Source organism: Sceloporus undulatus, chromosome 9 (genome assembly GCF_019175285.1).
Source record: "Sceloporus undulatus isolate JIND9_A2432 ecotype Alabama chromosome 9, SceUnd_v1.1, whole genome shotgun sequence".
NCBI classification, from domain to species: domain Eukaryota; kingdom Metazoa; phylum Chordata; class Lepidosauria; order Squamata; family Phrynosomatidae; genus Sceloporus; species Sceloporus undulatus.
The window spans coordinates 26,193,612-26,212,681 of NC_056530.1; the positions used below are offsets into that span (position 1 = coordinate 26,193,612).

The 19,070-nt window shown below is 48.3% G+C and overlaps 1 protein-coding gene across 1 annotated transcript in view; it reads left to right on the forward strand.

Moving 5' to 3' along the window:
• Window positions 1-19,070, forward strand: part of NCSTN (nicastrin) — a 32,928-nt gene that overhangs the window by 9,942 nt on the left and 3,916 nt on the right. The window lies entirely within an intron of this gene.

A 19,070-nucleotide genomic window follows, 5' to 3' on the forward strand; every position in this document is an offset into this window, starting at 1 on the left:
GAGGGAGGGAGGGAGGAAAGAAGGAAGAAAGGAAGGAAGGAGGGAGGAATCCAGTGGATCCAGGAGGGTGCTCTTTGGATTTCAAAGAGAAGAAGGATCAAAGAAAAGCATCAAGTGGTCAAGATGGTTCAAGGCTTTGGAGAGGGCTGGAAACCAGGCTTCTGAAAAGCACAAAAACACACACTTAACTTCTATTATTATTATTAAACTCTATTTATATAGCGCTGTAAATTTAAAGGCAATTAAAATAGATATAAATAAACCTGCCTATGGCGTACATTCTATAATAATAATAATAATTAAATACAATAGGCGTTTCTGCTTAATTTCTGGCTGCCTTTGTAGCTTTGTTGTGGCGCCAGAGCTCTCTGATAGAGAAACTACAACTCCCAGAATTCCACAGCACCGGAATCAAATTAAAAGCGGCGTCAAACTGGATTGTTTTTCCAGGAGTTAGACCACTAAAAAGGCGCGTTTTTGCCAAAGTGTAATTAATCTGCCTGTAATGACATTAGGGAGAATGTCAAACGGCCGTCAAGGGAAGGGTTTGGGGCTTCATTGGTTTTAGCTGCGTTCGTTGGCTTTGAAGGGTCTCCTTTTTAAACTTGCTTAAATCACTTATTACGTTCTCGGTCGATTTGGATCGTTGTTAGCCTTTTGAATGGTGTCAAACTGGTTTTAATGGTGTTAAACTGATTTGATCCTTTTGGGAGAAGCGGGCCATAAATAATAATAATTATTATTATTAATTATAGAAAGCCATGTATGGTATACGTTGCCGGTGTGTTTTCTCTCCTTTTCGATCCTTTTGGGAGAGGAGGGCTATAAATAAAATGTATTATTATTATTATTAATGGTGCCTAATTTTCACCCCAGACTCTTTATGCCCCCAAATATTTGCCCCAAAGGACCAAAGCCTGCATCCTCGCCCCACGTTTTCAGCCCCAGACTCTTCTCTCCTCCATTGGCCCCACATTGGACCCCAAGTCAAACCCTCCATTCACCCCACATTAAGCCCCCCAAAGGTTCAACCCTGACCCTTGTCTCCTCCATTCACCCCACATTAAACACCCCCAGTTTTCAGTCTAGACTCATCTCCAATCACCCCCAAATCAAACTCTCCTTTCACCCCAAATCGAACCCCCAAATTTTCATCCTAGGTTCTCTAATCTCCTTCATTCACCCCACATTAAACACCCCCAATTTTCATACCAGGCTCTTCTCTTTCATGTGGGGCTAAGAGGGTGACGTTGCCCAAGGTACACCTGTCGCCAATTGGGTAGTCCAACCTTGAAACCACTACATCAAACGGCTCTTGTAGAGAGGATACGTTTTAAAATTATCCAGTTGCACGGTTATATCTGATAATGGAGGTAATGCGTTCCTAGATTTGATGTAGCTAATATTTAGTCCTTTTGGAGACGTTCTCTCAGTCATGGGAATGGCACGGACGCATCCAGAAAAGAGATCTTTACCTGCAGCAGCGAAGAGGTTAAGTTAGGGTGAGGCAGCCAAACCCAAAGCGGCATGGTCCTGCGGAAAGTCGGGACCCGGTGCTTGGGAGGAAGAGAGGAAGAGAATGAAAACAGAGATGGAGGAATTGATGCTCTAAGCCATGCCAGCTGGAGTTTTTGCTTGAAAACGGTGAACCATGGTTCAAACATTGTCTCAAGCATGGGAGGGAATTAGCGCAAATGGGGCCACTCACCGCGTGGACATATCCCGGAGACGCGGATGCTCCTGGAGCCTCCGAGTTGCCTAAGGATGAGCTCCCCTGGCGGGTGGACACGGCACATGGGAGACGTTGTTTGTAATGCCGCTGCAGGTGTCCACCGCCAGCTTTTAAGATTCTGGAGAGAGGGCCATCTTTAAGGTCCAACACTAATCCCTTGCACTTGTGTCTAGTAACTCGTCTGCCCCCAAGCTTTTATAAAAGGAATTTAAAATCGACAAGTGGACTCCGTTGGTATGTCCTTTTGAACCACTGGGACAGGCGGTGAAAACATTCCCAATAGACGCCAAGGGTGCACAACACATCTTTTGCCAACCAGGCAGGGAGCGAGAAGGGTCCTGCCAGGATCACAGTGAGTTTTTGTGGAGTTTTTGACTTGACAGGACGTTTCTCGCAGAAGAAAAGTGGGCGCTTACCAATTCATACCGCAATCGTGACTTGCCATCTCGGCCCCAGACACAATGAGAGGACATGGTGTGAATGGAAGAAGCAGTTTCACCCATCGGTCCGTGTCCCTAAAGAGAGGAGGAAAGGTCTCAGGTCAAAGCTGACTTTGTTTTCTGCTGCTGCCGGGAATTAGAACTGAAAACTGATTTCAAATTCCAGAAAGTAGATTCCCACCTTTTTTTACTACCTAAGAGCTCGCCGACAACAGAACGACTGTCTCAGAGGCTGGGAACTCTCCATCCGTGGAGCTCTTTCAACAGAGATTGGCATGGCAATCTTTCGGACTGACATGAGTTGAGTACTTTCATATCGGGAATCCATGTGCACTATTCTGGGCATCACAGTCAGAAAGGATACTGACAAGCTGGGATTGGTCAAGGATTGGACTACTGATGCCCTTGGAAGTCCTACAATCTCTAGGATTCCTATGGTTTTGTGACGCCCCTCTCCTCCAACCCAACAGCAAGGTGTAACCTCGTGGACATGCTTCATCACCACCGCTCGGTTGTAACCAAAAAGGCTACTCCGGTGATCCTCGGACATCAAGACTCCAAGCTCCAGGGGAGGGTTCGTGTCCTTTGAGGCCTTCCAGAGGGGAGGGAAAGAAACCAGCGACGAGGAAGCCATACAGGTTTACTTGGCAGCCTGATGGCAAATCCAGGGAAGGGTCCACATATTTAAATGAACGGAATCAGACATAAACCATGACCACAGAGATGAGATCACACTGGTTTTCTTCCCCCTCCGGACCCTGCTAACACAAAAACCTATTTCTGTGTGTATAACATAAATTGTAGGCTTTGCTAGAAACTACACCTTTTTACAAACCGAAATGAATTCACCAAGCCAGACGACTGCTGTCAAGTCACCTGGAGTATTACACTGCGATCAAGGGAACAATGAAAAGGCAAACCTGTTTCCGAGCTTGACGGAACCCGAAATAGGTTTTGATGTTTTTTTAAACAAATGAAGGGCAGAACAGTGTTTGAACCTAGCTTGACTTTTAACAACAACCGCGTCGGTTACCATAAACCAGACGGGTCCCCACACAGTGGGGAAATCCCTGTAAGGCAGATAGGGGCACCTCGTCTTCCTTCTGAGCGGGGAGCAGAAGGATCATGGGAAGGTTTGGTCCAGGAAGCGTCCCACCGTGAGGCTGCAAGAGGGCAGCAGGGGAAATGAACGGCAATGGGGGGAAATTTCTGCAGTAACTACCCAAGTCCAGAGGGAAAGAGACACCCCAGAATGAAACCAGCTTTTTCATAGTTGTGGAGGGAGGCAAATGGGGAGTAGAGGAGGGTGAAAAAAGAGCAAGCGGCGGTTAGAGAAAAAACGAAGATCTGATTCATGCGCAGGCAGGGAGCTGGTATTAAAATGGATCCTAGACCAGTCAGACGGAAGACAAAGCACACACCGGACATACCCTTCAAGACCCGTATACCCTGAGGCTGGGCAACTGCTGGGACTTGCAACCCCCCCAAACCCCAACCCTCCCAGAGCTGCCAACATTACCCCTTCCTGCTTATTACTGCCGGGAGCCGCACCAACCCCTGACTATATAAGAAAAGGGAGGGGCCTGGTTAAAAAAACGTGGTTAAGTGTGGTTAGCTCAGCACCAATTCAAAGGACGCCGGTTGCTGTATAGCATGGAGTTAAGCTTTCCGCACACCCCCCACCTACCAAACATTGAGGGCAAGTGCACTTCCACCTGGGATTAAACGAGGAGCAGGAAGAGGGTCATTCTGAACTAAACCGCCACCAAGAGGCTGTGTTATTGTCACAAGCAAGGCTCTCATCAATTCACAAAGGATCGCCCCCCCCCCCCATGCTTTAATACGGCAACCGGACCCAAAACCAACCTGTGTCCTTCCCTCATTCTCTAGTCTCTTCCTCTTGGCAGACAGGTATGCTTTCGGATTATGTTTGTGCTGCTCTTTCATTGTATTTTACATGTGTTTTTAACCTTGTAATTTTAAAAATACAACGTCGGTCGGGATTCTCTGTGTTTGTAACCTTTGTCAAAGTTTGTTTTCGGTTTGAGTTGGTTGCTGGTGGTTTTTAAAAATGCTATAAGCTGCCTTGAAATCCTATACTGGAGGAAAGAGGATTAATGTTTTAAAAAATAAAATAATGCTGTGCGCTGCCGTCCCAGAAACGGAGAGGGCCAAGAGGGGCCAGAGGACAGAACCGTGTTCCCATCTGCACTGTCGACACAGATGCCGCTTGCCAACTTGCTGGGGCTTCTGGGACTTGAAGCCCAAACACCTGAGGACACATTTGGGGCCACTGGTATTTATGACAAGACCTTAGCAAATACGTTCTCGAACTCTGCAACAGCTGCTGTTTGGAGAGATGTATTTGCTTGTTCTAAAATTAGGGGTTTTGTGGGAATGTTTTGATCTTTTTTCATGCAGTTTCAGGACGCATATTCTGCCAAGAGAGAACAAGCGAGGGAAACAACACGTTCGACAAGAAGAGATTTGAAGCTCTCCTGGTTAGGGACAATGCTTGGGCGCACTCCACCCGCCCTCTCCACGCAACACCGCTTGGGTATGTCCTGAACGTGTGCCTACAAACCCACAAAACAAAACCGCCCGGCTAAAACTGCAGTCCAGAAAGTGGTGATTTTGCGTCTGCGTCTTCGCAGAGAGCCAGGGACACTTTCTCAAGGATGAACCTGGAATTTCGGTTAAGAATTTAGTTCTAGCTGTGTTTGAAAACAATGTTTTACAGAACGGTATGGGATAGGAAATGGGTAAATCCCAAGAAGGGTGGCAGTCCTGTGTACAGCTATGGGTCCACGAATGGTAAAAACAAATCTCCAACTCTTGGGCAGTCTATCCTAAATTCCCTGGTTGCACATCATGGCTGTGCTGATAGGAACAGCTGGATCCTGATCTTTGAATGCAATTGCAAAAGAAGCCATATATAAACATTCCTATTGAATCCTGTTCTTTCCAAGTCCATGGCATCTTCTATTAAATGGCCCCATTGCCATTTGCATTGTGTTTGGCTGCATTCTTTCTTCTTGTCTACTCCATCTTGCCATAGAGTTACCCCAACCCCCTTCCTTATCTCTGCGCAGTGTGCGCGCTGCTTTCAGGGACTGCAGTTTTCAGCAAGGCCCTGTTTGCCAGACACCCACTCGACCCTGCGAAGCTCACCAGAAATATCCGAAACCCCCGCACAGTCCTGGTCGCAGCTGGCCGACACCACGAGGTCCCCTCCGAAGGGTGGGAACTGGGCCGCACATCACTAATGGTTGTGTCCCGGTCACACCTAGAAAGGAGGCGAGGAAGGAGAACAGTCACAAGCGTTTAGTCAGTGCTCAACTTTCGCTATTTTGGGTTCCAATAGATAGGTAGTATAAATGAAACATACATCAACACCGGATTCCACACTGGAGGACTTATCACAACCTAAATCTACCCAGTAGTTGCTTCGGTGTTCGTGGCTTTTTCATTGCCTTACCAACCTCTTGCACCTAGTCTTTGACAGCATTGTATTCTAAGGTTCTACGGATCAGTTCATGAATTGTGGTGAACATTTTGGAGTGACTAACGAAAGCGTTGACAGGTCGACTATTTAGTAAAGTCATCTGGATTCTTGTGCTGCTAATGACTGAGATAACGGATGCTCGATGTCTTCAACAAATGGTTTGGGCGATGCAAACAAGACAGATCTGTGCTTTTGCAGGTCTGTCCACAAAGAATGTTTCTGCCGGATGTATCCAAACGCAAGTCCTGGACTGCCAGTTTCCCAACCCGGATCGCGTGATCGTCGGAAAAAAGCACTGAGTGATCCAGGGGTATGCCACAAAAGAAGAAAGCAGAGATGCAGGTATATTTCACATTCAGCAGCAACAGTAAGCTCTATCAGAGCGAAAGGGAGGCAAGAGACTTTCTTCAAACGTCACATGAATGGGAAGAGGTTGGTGCGGAGAGTGTTCCAGGTGTCCCCAAGAGGGTTGAAGAAGGCAGCGACGGAGCTTTGTAGTTCCATGACCTGAGGAGAGAAAAACGGAAGGAAGCACATGGCAAGACTGTCCTGGCAACGTCAGCTTGCTAAACGCTTCTAGACTTTTGCGTATATACAGCAATGGCTAAAACAAACGTTGCCAAGCTCAGGACGCCTCTTAAACCTTAATTTTGTAGTTGACATCTCCTCCGGGACACAAGAAGAGCTGCTGCTTGTGGAATCGATACCACCCCCGACTGGGCCTAAAGACAAAACCATCAAACCAGAGATCCCAGCGCAGATACCCAGGTCGTACTCCAAAGGAAGGAAGGCAATGGGAATGGGACTTCCTAAGGGAGTCAGGGCTGTTGACGGTGTTTGAACCAACGCCTTCCGTTGGTATTGTATGGGAGTCTCCTTCCTTAGAGGTCTTTAAGCAATAGGCTGGATGGCCCATCGTCAAAGTGGGGGTGCGTTTGATGGAGTAGTCCTGCATGGTAGAATAAAGGGGGTTGGACTGGGATGACCCGTCAAGGTCTCCTGCCAATCTCTATGGATTCTATGAAAACCTCCGGCGATGAAAACCACCGTGGCCAAGAAAATCCCCGATAGGTTCAACCTTACGGACTCAAGTGTAGGTGGGAAAGGACTTGAAGGCGCACAATAACACAACGAAAAACCCAATGTGCTCCGCATTGGAAAAGGTTTCTAGGAAGCTTTCCAACAGGGAAAGAGCATCTCTGTGTGTGTTTGGAACGCGCTGGATCCACCTTAAAAACGACGCCGTCAACACACGGTCAATAACCGTACGGGTTTTACTAGCATTGAGGAGGCTGCCATGCTCACGTGGCTCCGAACTCACACGTCATGTGCATGTTGATTGTCGAATGAGGGTGTGCAGCATGCGATAGGTCCGCAGAGCTGGATGGACGCCGTTGTGGAGGCTGGTGAGGATCGGTGGCCGCTTGGGGTGGAAGCTCAGCATGGGAGACCAGAAGAGGTAACAGAACAGTGCTTCAAATAGGGTTTCCGTCCTTGGAGGACCCACAGGCCATGACAGTTAAAAGACAGCGGTATAACTGCAATTAAACCTCTGCATTGCAGACGAAGAAGCCACAAAAAGCTCGATATAGCCAGTCGAAACTCCAATCCCAGGATTCTCAGCCACAGCAGCTTAAAGGGGGTGTCAACGCGGCATGTCAATTCGGCCTCAGTCTGCCCCTCAGTTTTAGCAACCAGGTCTCTCTAACATAACTGGCCAAGGGCTGCATCCACACGGCAGGAACAATCAAGTTTTTGACACCACTATTGACTATCATGGTTCAGTACTAATGGAATTCTGGGAACTGTAGTTTTCTGTGCACCAGGACACTCTGACACAGGAGGAGAGATGCCTCCCAGAATTCCACAGCATGGAGCCATGGCAGTTCAAAGAGCAGTCCCCCCCGCCCCCCGCCCCCGCCCTCCCTCCCGCCGGTGTAATTAATCATAATATAGTCATTAAGCCTAAGTGGGGGACACTTTGACCGTGCGCAGACTTGGTCCTCGAACTTGGTCAGCATCCTCTTCGGGGAGAAGGGTCTGCCTTTAGGTTCAATCTTCCCGTCTGTCAAGCCACTTCCACGACCAACACCATCGCCACTGTCCGGTCGGGGATCATAGAGAGCCTATGGAAGGCTCCGTTGAAATGGCGGCCAGAGCGTCCCTCCGAACAAGATGGCGGAGCCGTCCGCCCCCGCTTTGGCCATAGAAGAATGGGCTAGAGCGTCGCCGCGCGAAGAAGAAGGCGGAGCCTATTGTGGACCATAGAGGTGCATCGGCTGCGGCTGAAGAGGCGGCCAGAGCGTCCCTGTCGAAAGTCGGCGAGGGAAGCGGAAGGAGGAAGACGAAAATGGCGGCGATGGTGGCGGAAGGGGAGTCGTGGGGCTTTGCCGGGAAGAAGGGCGAGGCGGGCGGCTCCTGAGCGGGGATCCTCTTCTTCGCTTGGCGGCGGGTGAGGCAGACAGGGCCCCTCTTCCCCTTCCTCCCTCCTCTTTGGCTCCTTTGGTTTCAAGGGAGGCTCCCTCAAGAACAACAACAACACAACACCTGCAGTGGGACGGGCTGCAGGAGACCGAGCCTCTCGGGTCTCCCAGCCTAGGCCTCACCTCCCTCCTCCGTCAGCTTTAAGTACCAAACACCTGCGGAAAGAATACCCAATTTTGAAGAGCCCGCCCTCCCTTGGCTCAATGCTGGGGGATCCTGGGGAAGGTAGTTTTGTGAGACATTGAAGCCTTCTCTGTCACAAAGAACTACAAATCCAGGATTCCCTAGCACTGAGCCAGAGCAGCTAAAGTGCTCTTGAAACGGATTATCTCGACTGCATGGACCTAGGTTCACAACAACCTTGGAGGAGACCAGGTGGGGTAAAGGGGGAGGACAGGTGGGTCTCCTGGCAGAGTGGGCCCTCTTCCATCCTTTCATTTGTATTCAGATAGACAACGCATTCCCTCCATATTTGCCGCTTTGATACAGTATTTGTGGATTTGATTATTCCCAGTATTTGAATTATATGTTCTCTCTAGGATATCTAGGTCCTCCGGTGCAACTCTGTGGTCAACTCAACCAAAAGCACACTGAAAGACCTAGAAAAGACTCTCCTAGGCCTGGTAGATGCTCTGGTGCAGTTCTGTGCCAGTGTCTCTGTCGGACGTTGCCCACAGAGTTTGCCCTGGAGGGCCTAGAGATTCCTAGAGAGAGGCCTCCTCAGGGTGTGATGTTTGGGTTATTTTTGCAGTTTTTTTCCCATATTCATGGGGTCTTGTGCCCCGAACCTTAGCCTATGGAGGGACAGGTGTATTTATTTTCACTTGCGGCCTTCTCCTGTGGAAGTAACTTCTGATTAAACCCATTTCCTCTTCTCTCTCTCTCCTTCTTTCTCTCTCTCTCTCTCGATAATATATAGGTTCGGTGGTGCAACTCCGTGGAGCGGAAGATCGACATCCCCTCAACAGAGACGGCTACCTGCGGCCGCCTCTTGAACGCCACCCACCAGATCGGCTGCCAGTGTGATGCCTCACCTCAGAGGGCTTATTTAGGGGTCAATCTTTATGAAAGACTGGCATGGAAGATGGTTTATTTGAGTCGCCTGCCCGATCTCCTTCTTTGGAGGCTTTAAACAGAGGCTGGGTGGCCATCTGTCACAGAGGGTGCTTTGATTGAGAGTTCCTGCATGGCAGAATTGGACTGGAGTGGCCCTCCCTGGGGTCTTTCCAACTCTATGATTCTGTGTGTTCTTGGATGGTGTCTTCCTGCAATGGCAGAATGGGGTTGGATTGGATGGCCTTTTGGGGTCTCTTTCAACTCTGTGATTCTGCAAGGGAAAGGGAAGGCTAGCCAGTTTAGGGATCAGATCTTCAGCAGAATGTAAGGCTTAGATATAGGATGGGGGACACCGGACTTAAGGAGACTTAGTTGTTAAAAAGGATCTAGGATTCCTTGTGGACCATAAGTTGAACATGAATCAACGAGTGCGATGCGGCAGCTAAAGCCAAAGCGCTTCTAGGCTGCATCAGTAGAGTATAGAGTAACTTGTTGAGCCTAAGAGCTGCTGGATCATGAATCAAGTGTCCCGGGAGAGCGATGGACTCTACATATTTGGAGGCTTTAACAGAGCTTGGATGGGCATCTTTCAGGGGAGTTGTGGTTGCATATGGCCCGTGTGGCAGTGGGCTGGGTTAATTGTCCATTGTGGCCCCTTCCACATCTATGATGTGTTGCGTCAGAGAGCATTTTATTAGTTATTCTCTCTTATTCTTCATTGCAGCCCCATGAACGGAAGACCAGGAGTCTCATGTAGTGGAGAAAGAATCAGATCTGATTGGGTGCTGACAGATGGCCACACTCTCCTTAGGTGGTGCTGATGGATGGGGAACTATTCACTGGGTAAGGTGTGCGCCTCCTGAGTTATGGCAGCTTGTATCTTTAGGGTTTTTCTTCTTGAGAAGATATTTTCCAAGCAAGTTTGCATCCGTGTCTGAGAGAGAAATGACCTGCCAAAGTCACCCAGTGGATTCCCATGGCCAAGCGGTGACTTAGGTCCCAAACATACCGACAGAAATAATCCGTTTGAGACTGCTTTAACTGCCCTGGCTCAGTGCAGGGAATCCTGGGAACTGTTAGTTGTTGTGGACCCAGAGCTCTCTGACAGAAAGGCTCAATGTCTCACAAAACTAAGTCCAGAATTCCCTAACATTGAGCCAAGGCAGTTCAAGTGGTGGTCAACTGGATGTGTGTTCTGGATCTAATCCCAATATCAAACCAGTACACCATGCTGAGTCTACTTCATGTTATAAGACTTTATAAATAAGTTATTAGTCACAAGAATTTTAATTAATAAGCTAATCGATAGATGTGAAATTTTATGATTCTTTCCCATTTGTTTATATTTTCCATGTTGATATTGCCATGCAGTTAGTATATACTGTTTTGATTATTTGTTTTAGCTTTCCATTAGTCATGGATCAAAGGCTCTCATTTCTTGCACGCAGCTGTTAATTATATATAACAACCTGAAAGAAACAACCCATCTATTCATGTTTTTTCTGTGGCAGGGAACGGATGACAGAGGTTGAAAGGCGCTCTCGGATTTCTGGACTAGCAGTAGCCATCGCCAAGCCCGCCCCTCTAAAGGATTCTCTCCGGCTTAAAATGCCCCATGAGGGCTTTGGTAAGGAAAAACTTTCCCTCTGGAACGATATTCAGGAGACGGCTTTCCCTTGTTGCTACAGTCCGGTTGGGTTGGAGTGATCCTTAAAAAATGAATTATGAGCTTCATTTTTGTTTGCTGCTGTTGTGTGTCCATGAAGTCAGTGTTCCTTCTTGTAACCCTCTGAATGAGGTACTTCCCTCAGTGGTTGCCCCCCTTGCTCTGACCATTTGCTATTCTTGGAGAAGCCCAGTTCACCTCTGCTCCTCTGCCTTCACTACCCTCCAGGCGTCTACAATGGCACTTTAGGGCCCTGAATATGCACATTGCAAGGTCACGGTCTGGAACATCCTCGGCAGCGGCCTTTCCTATGAAGACTTTGGCTTTCCATCTTCCTCCTCCAAGATGAGAATGAACAGAGGTCATCAAGCAGGTACCAGAGATGTGGGGCTTTTAAAACGATTTATGTACGTATTTTCCTTTTTTTGTGAAGACAAAGGCAAAAAACCTAGTAAGTATACTCAACATGTCCTGACATTAGAGATGGGTAACCACCACAGTCTTTGCCAACAGAATGTGTCCAAAAATAATGCAAATTTCATAGCATCATTGGTATAATTGGGGTTGGTTTGTTTGTTGTTGTTGTGTGTCTTCCAGTCATTTCCTAATTATGGTGCCCCAAATGAAGCTGTCATGGGATGCTCTTGGCCAAGATTTTCTTCGAATTGTCCTCTTGTGACTTGCCTAAGGCCACCCATTCAAACCTGCTCCCAGAGTCCTAGGGTGCATTTACACGTATAATAATGCAGTTTGATACCACTTTATACTGTAGCTCTGCGGTGGAATCCTTGGATCTGAGAAAGAGTGCTGGGGCCTCACCAAACCAAATCCTCACATTCTGCAGGATGATATCTCTGGTGTCAAAACTGCATTATTTGCCAAGTTTTAAGGAGTCATGCAGCTCCCCCTCACAACTCTCTCTCTTTTCTCCATCTTCTTGCAGTGCATCAAACCTACAACCACCTCACATGGCTCTATCCCACCCGCATACCCCTGTGCGCATGGCAGCTCTCTTCCCACATGCACGCGGTGACAAGCACAGTCACATGTATGCGCCGCAGTGCTATCCAGAGCACCTTCAGCCTCAACCCAGGGGAGAGACAGCAGGGATGGCACCCAGTTTGGGGATGTGGGGGCTGCACTTCAGGAAGTCCCTCACAACAACCGGATTAGACCCCAAATGGAAGATGAGCAAACTCACCTCACCCACCCTGTATCATCCTGTGGGAACAAGAAGACATTGCATCAGTTCCTGTTTGCATTTGAAGGGAACGCCAAGGAAACAGAGGGATTTGGTAGTAGGACAGGGTTTCTGATGTATGGGTTAAAGCATTTTTACATACAGTGGGACCCCATTAACACAAGAGAGCCATTCCAGACTTTGCACATTGCATAATCATAAACCTATCTTTTTAAACTGAAAACAACAACAGATGTTCTTTGGTGTGCTTCTGCTGGAAGTTCACCATAAAGTCACATTGGAAACCTAGAGATTCCCGAGAGTGAACACTTCGCTAGCCATTCTAGGTCCTCCAGCTCGACTCGGAGTGAACCTCCGGCAGAATGTGTACCATAGAATTGCACTGGAGGATCAGAGATGGTCATGTGTAATTGAAACTGCATAGCATGACAATATGTGGGCTGAGTGTATCTCTGCAGGGCTGCCCATGGCCTGTTGGACACAGTTTCCCCACCCTGCTGTGAAGTACTTTCCCCAGTAACCCATTGGTGGAGTTTTCAAGAGGTCCAGTTCTCAGGCAGGCATACTTCGGAGGCTGAGGTCTGGTTGTTTGTACTAACTTGTTGCCACCATGGCTGATCCCTTTTGTCCCGCCCCATCTCTCCAGAGGTGGTCTGTGACCCCCTCACCGATTACAATGTATGTGATGCTGTGAAACCCACAAGATTCTGAGAAGCTGAGCCCCAACGTTGTCGTCTTCGATTCCTCTCTGGGTAAGTGTTGCGCTCTGGTCCCTAGGCCTGTTGGGCACATTTGGGGGGGGCAGATAGGGGTTGAGGGGGTGGGCAGCGGTTCTTGCACATAGGACCCCAGATGTGTGGAGTGACGTCTGCATGTCAGCTTCCAGTTAAAGAGAAACAACAATTCTTGGACAAATGCTTTGCTCACAGCCACAAGGATGCAAAGCCTGGAAGTTCTTAGGCACTTCAACTCAGTCCTTTTTTCTTCTCTGTCTCCTTGTTTCTACCAGATCGACAGCCATTCTTTCTTCTGGAATGTGGCTCCCGGAGCAGAGAGTGCCATTGCCCTCTTTCGAACCCTCCTGGCTGCAGCTGAAGCCATACACAAAATCCCCAATGTCCAGTCCTTGCCGAGAAACATTATGTTTGCCTTCTTCCAAGGGGTACGGTCTCAACCTTTTTTGTGTGTGCTGCAGGAAACGAGGGCTGTAGCGGATTAGTGTTGCCAGGCATCTTGGCTCTAATATGGAGGTAACATGTAGCCGGTCAGGGCTCTGGCCTCCATGAATTCATCCATCACTTTCAAACAAACCATCAAGCTGAAGGTCCTCAGATGTTTTGTGGCCATGAGTTCCCTGCTTAACTTTAAAGGGTGAGATCAGGCTCAGTATGGCAGAGGACATGCTTGGCATACTTGGAGCTTCTGGGTTAGATCCCAGTCGTAGCCCAGAGAAGCTTCAGCAAAATCCCTCTGCAAGCCTCAACATGATCAGTGTAGTGTTAATGACTGAGGCAGACCATGGTTTGATGTCTGGGGCTCAGAGGAGAATGAGAACCCCCATTTTCTGGGAATTGGAATCACATGAGCTGCCTCTCATCTGGCAAACGTGGCTGTGGAGCTTTGGAAGAAAGGTGTTGCCCTCAGGGAAAGAGCAGACTAGAGAGGCAGATGTACCCACCCCAGTCTCTCCAGGGAGATGGCAGGGGATGCCAGCTTTCTGGAAATGCTTTGAACAGGAACCTTGCAAAATGTTTTACTGACGCTGTGCATCTGTTGGAACCGATCTTGCGTGTTTGCGCAACCGAGGCTCAGAAAGCAAACCCTCACCTTAAATTTAACAAGCTGCATCAAGATTTCAAAATGGTTTCTCCCAAAGCCAGAAATGTTGTGTCCAGCAGCCGAGGTTTGAGCTGAGATGGTTTTTGGGGGTGGCCAAGACTTGGGCTGCAATTGTATTATATTCACCTGGGAATGAATCCTGTTGGACTCATTAGGGTTTAGTTTTTGAGAAAACAAAGTGGTAGTGGGTAGTGACTCTCCTTTGGAAGGCTTTAACTGGGCTTTGGATAGCCGGTCTCAGGAGTGTTTTAGCTGTGGATTCCTGCATGGCAGGGGTGAGGGTGGGTTGGATCAGATGGCCCTTGGTGGTCCTGTCCAGCTGTATGCTTCTCTGAGTTACTTACCTGGCCTTTTCTCCATATTTGGACTCAAAGCAGCTGGCAAATTAATCAAAATATAGTTACTAACATACAGAAAGTCGCATGAAAGTAATTCAACAGTAGGCATAGGACGTGTTTGGCAATAGGAGGGTTATGTTCAGATGAGTTCAGTTTTCTGGGACATTATGTTATTGATAGATATTTTAAGACTCTGCAATTCACTATCGTTCAGTTGGCACTCCGAATCCACGGATTCTTGCGTCCACCAATTCAGCCTTCCAGGCATTGGAAAATATGCGCACCGTCCACCCCACAAATTCCTAAAAGCACAAACCTTGATTTTGCATTTTGTATAAGAGACACCATTTTACAATGTTATTGTAATAATGAGGTTTTGAACAGCCCGGATTTTGGTATCCATGGGGGGGGGATATGCAACCAAATTCAAGCAGATACAAAGGGTCCACTGTATGTCTTTCCAAGTCAGCCTAAAACCCATAATTCGCCAGATTCCTATCTGATCTTAGAAACGCAGGGTCAGCCCTGGTGAGTCCTGGATGGGAGACCACCCAAGATCCTAACAGTTGTAGGCTCTGTTTTGGAGGAAGACACTGGCAAAGCCACCCGTAGCATTCCTTGCCTAAGAAAACCCTATGAAATTGAGGGCTGGACCTGGAGGGAGGGCATCATAAGTCAGCAGGCATCGTGGAAGACACTTTAGTTAGTTATTCGGGCCCAGTGTCGCCCAGCCAGCAACTCTCTTGCTCTGCTCCGCACCCACCCCAGCAGCCGCATATGGAAAGCAGACGGCCTCGGGATGGAAAGGGAGAAAAAGACACATGGAGAGGATTAAAAATATATGGATGCTCTGGAGCAATGTTGTTCATTTCACGGAGCTGGCAGCTGTGAGCAGCCAAGAGGATATTTGGAGATTGTGGGGCGGGGGTTTAGTGATGGTTAGCAGCTGATGTTCCCCTCCGGGCATCACATCCGAGGCCCCCTTGCTTGCGCTGTCAGCTCTGGGGTGGGCTCCCAAACCTGTGTGAAACGTCGGCACGATCGCCGCCTCTTCCCTTCCGTTGCAGATGCAGCTTGCGTCTCCCTTATCGGGAATTCCAAATATATCCCGAATCGTCTCGGGGGGGGGGGGGGGGCTGAGATAGTGACACCCTCACTTTCTGAAATGTTGTTTCGTGCACATAATTATAACAATATTATGAAAAAATTGCTTCAGGTTGTGTGTCTAAGGTGAATACGAACAGAAATAAAATCGTTTCATACCTCGTAGTCTAAAATGTCATATGCAGATATTCCAAAATCTGAAATCCAAACACTTTGGTTCCCAACATTTTGGATAAAAGAGACTCAATAACCTGTAATGGGAAAGATGGATGTAATTCCCCATCCCTGTGGTAAGGGTAAGACTGAGAAGCACGTGAATTTCTGTGGTCATCCTGTTTTAATTGCTATTTATCCCATAATTTGTAGCTGAGGTTGGATGAGTGAACAACTGTTGTTCCCAGGATGTTTCTGAATGTTGCCTTCCCTCTTGCAGGAACCTTGAACTACATTGGCAGCTCCCCATGGTGACGACATGCAGAACGAGAAGTTCCCGGTCCAGCCTGGACAGCATCCACTCTTCCTGGAGCTGAGTCAGGAGGGGGCTCCATTCAGCTCTTCCTCCCTTCTCAGCTGGAAACATGGCAGGCGTTCTTGGTTGGCTCAGTCCTGTCTGCCTGAGAGTTAGCCTAGCCTTTTGTTGCCATACTTGGGTAAGAGTGTGGACCAGACAGGAGCGTTCACAGCATCAGAGATTGGCCCATGCTTGGTGGCTCTCTTGCCGCTTTCACCTGAAGGACAGTAGAATAAAATGAAACGTTTTTCCTTCTTGCACTTTGAATTAACCATTCTAACAGATTAAAGTTGGTGCAACTTTGTCAAGCCATGTTCATTTTTAAGGTACCACAAGATTCCTTGTGTGAGATCATTAGTGCCCTGCAACCACCATGCCACAAGACTTTCCCCTTCTGCTGTTTTTTTGTCCGAGAGACAGATGCTGGCATTAACCTACATGTATGTTTCAGGGGCGCTCAGGAGTGGCTCCAACTGTTTATACACACTGATCCTGTCTCTCGCAGGAGCCAATCGTGGAGGTAACAAACAAGCTTATTAAATTTTGATGTTGGTCTTGTTTGCCTTTAAGTCACTTCAGCTTATGAGGACCCTATTCTAACTTTGCCTTCTCTAGTGATGAGGCTGCTGCCACACTGCAGAATTAATGCTGTTTGACACTGCTTTAACCAACATGGTTCCATTCTATGGAGTCCTGGGGTTTGTTGTGACACCAGACCTCTCTGACAGAGAAGGATAAATATCTTACAGAACTACAAATCTCAGAAGTCCATAGCATTAAGCCATGTCAAACTGGGTTTATTTTGAGGCGTAGATGCAGCCTGTGAGAGTGGGACTTGACCAAGGTAACCCATAGTTTTCATGACTGAACAGGGATTGAAACAGTCAACCATGACACCTCACTGGTCTTAAGATTCATTTGGAGAAGGATGATCGCTGCTTTTCCTCTAGAGACTGAGAGAAGTGTGACTTGCCCAAGGTCATCCACGGGGGCTCTGTAGCTGAGCAGGGATTTGAACCCTTGTCTCCCCAGTCTTAGTCCACACTCAAAGCACTACACACATGCTCCTCTTACAAAGTTTGTAGGGAGGTATATTCTGGTAGTTGCCTTCCTCTGAGGTTGAGCTGAGTGGGTTTCCATGGCCAAGCAGGGATTTGAAACCTGGTCTCCAGAGTTGGAGTCCAAGCTCAAACCACAACAACTTATCTACACCACAGTGGTAGCAAAATACTTCTAGAGAACATATCTTCCCTTTGAGTGTGTGAATCTCATTCTTGGCTGTGGTCTATAGTTTGTGAGCACCACTGGGTGAATATGACCACATGCCCATGAATACCATGAATATATACCCAACTGCATGTCCAAGTCTCTGTTGTTTATATTACTGAAAAGTCTTGTTAAAAAATCACTGACCTGGGGACAAGCGGAGACTGAATTCCACTTACCTGCCACCATCAATGGCCTGTGTTTTCCTTTAGTTGTTACAAAGTCTAGTTCATTTATCCCTATTCTGCAAGTAAATTATTCTCCATAGATTCACAACAGGAAGTAGTTTTTTGTAGAATTCACATCCTCATTGCTCCTTAGGCAACATCAAAGCTGTGCAGACGCTGAAAAACAGCATCATTAAGACACGGTGTGGTCATGACGAGGTTGGGGTGTCCCAGCCTCTTCCGCCGTCCTCCTTCCAGCGGTTCCTGAGGGCCAAGCAGCCCCTGGAGTGGTACTGGCTGACCACACAGTCCTCTTCCAGAACAGTAACCTACCACCAATTTCTATTATTCATTGTGTTAGCTGCAAACTCTGTGTAAGTGTTGTGTACCCGCCGTGGGATCACGGCTCCTCCTAGTGTCTCCGATATTGTAATAATTCCATTGCCTCTTCCCCTGTCCATACCCCCCCCCCCCCCCCCCGGTATTTCGGACTCTCTGGAACTGTCTCTATTTCTGATACACTGAAGATCTGTGCACTCTAGATGGTTCAAAAGTATTCAGTGGGGTTTGGTGCCATTTATGTGTGCCAAACTCTTCTCGGGCCACAGCCAGCAGAGGGGGTTTGGCCCCGTTTTGCAGAGAGTGTGGGAGGGAAGAGGAAGGCGGGGAGCCATAGAAAAAGATGTGGAGGATGCTAGGAAGAGAGCACAGCCGTCTTGGTTTCAGAGGGAGAGGGCTGAGGGGAGCACCGTGTGGCGCGTAATTTAAAGAAGCGCAGCAAATTGTTCTGACAGCCAGGAGAAACCAGTTTTCGGGATGGAAACGATGCCACAAAACTGGCTGGCAGCCAGAGTTAGCAAGCCTCAACTGAGCATCAAATGTGTGTGTGTGTGTTGTGTGTGTGTGTGTGGGTGTGTGTGTGTGTAAAGAGAGAGGCAGACTGGGGGAAAGAACTCATCTGTCGTCTGTTTGAAACAAACAGAACAGAAGAAACACATTTGCCAGGAGGGGGATCTGGGTGTTGTAGCAATGTGCTAATTCCTATCTCTGGCATCGAAACCTGCCAACCCATCCCACGGGAGATTGTATGTTCATTGCTACTTTAGAACCAGAGCTTTTCAGAAAGGGAAGCCTCCGTCTGCTCCTGTGCTTTCGTTTCCACACTTATGTAGACAGGTAAGGTCCAGAGAATACAATACCACAGACTGCCTGAAATTCACTTTGGAAGGTTGGGTGCTGGTGTGAGTCTGGGGGCCCACAAGGAATGGGGGCCTGTCTGGAGGCAGAGGTCCAGTGTGCGCAGGCAAAGAAAGAGTCGTGGGGCTGGGACTCCCTAGCTTGGGGAAGGGGGGAAAGTGGCCCTCGGGGACCAAGTGTGGCCCCAAGTCAGTTTGCACCATGGGCCCTAAAGACCCCTGAGCCTCTCTACCTACCCCCCCCCCCCTTGAAAGCCCTCTCAGTTAATTCCCCCAAAAACTCAGCGCGTACCCTTCTGGGGTGGCACAGGAGCTCATTGTTCAAAATAATGGCTTAGGAGGAGCTCCAGACTTTCCCAAGTGCTCCACCAAATGAAAGGTACGTTCTTATGACCCCTCACAACCTGCTTGGCAGCTGCCAGTCTACTCTCTGGCACAGTTGGGGGGCCTTCCTGACTTGCCAAGGCTATCCGATTCAAAACGGTGGCTTGCCCCCTACAACAGCATATCCATGGGTTGAAGCAGACCCTGCGTGCTTCAGGTGCTTTTTTGGCACTGGGTCTGG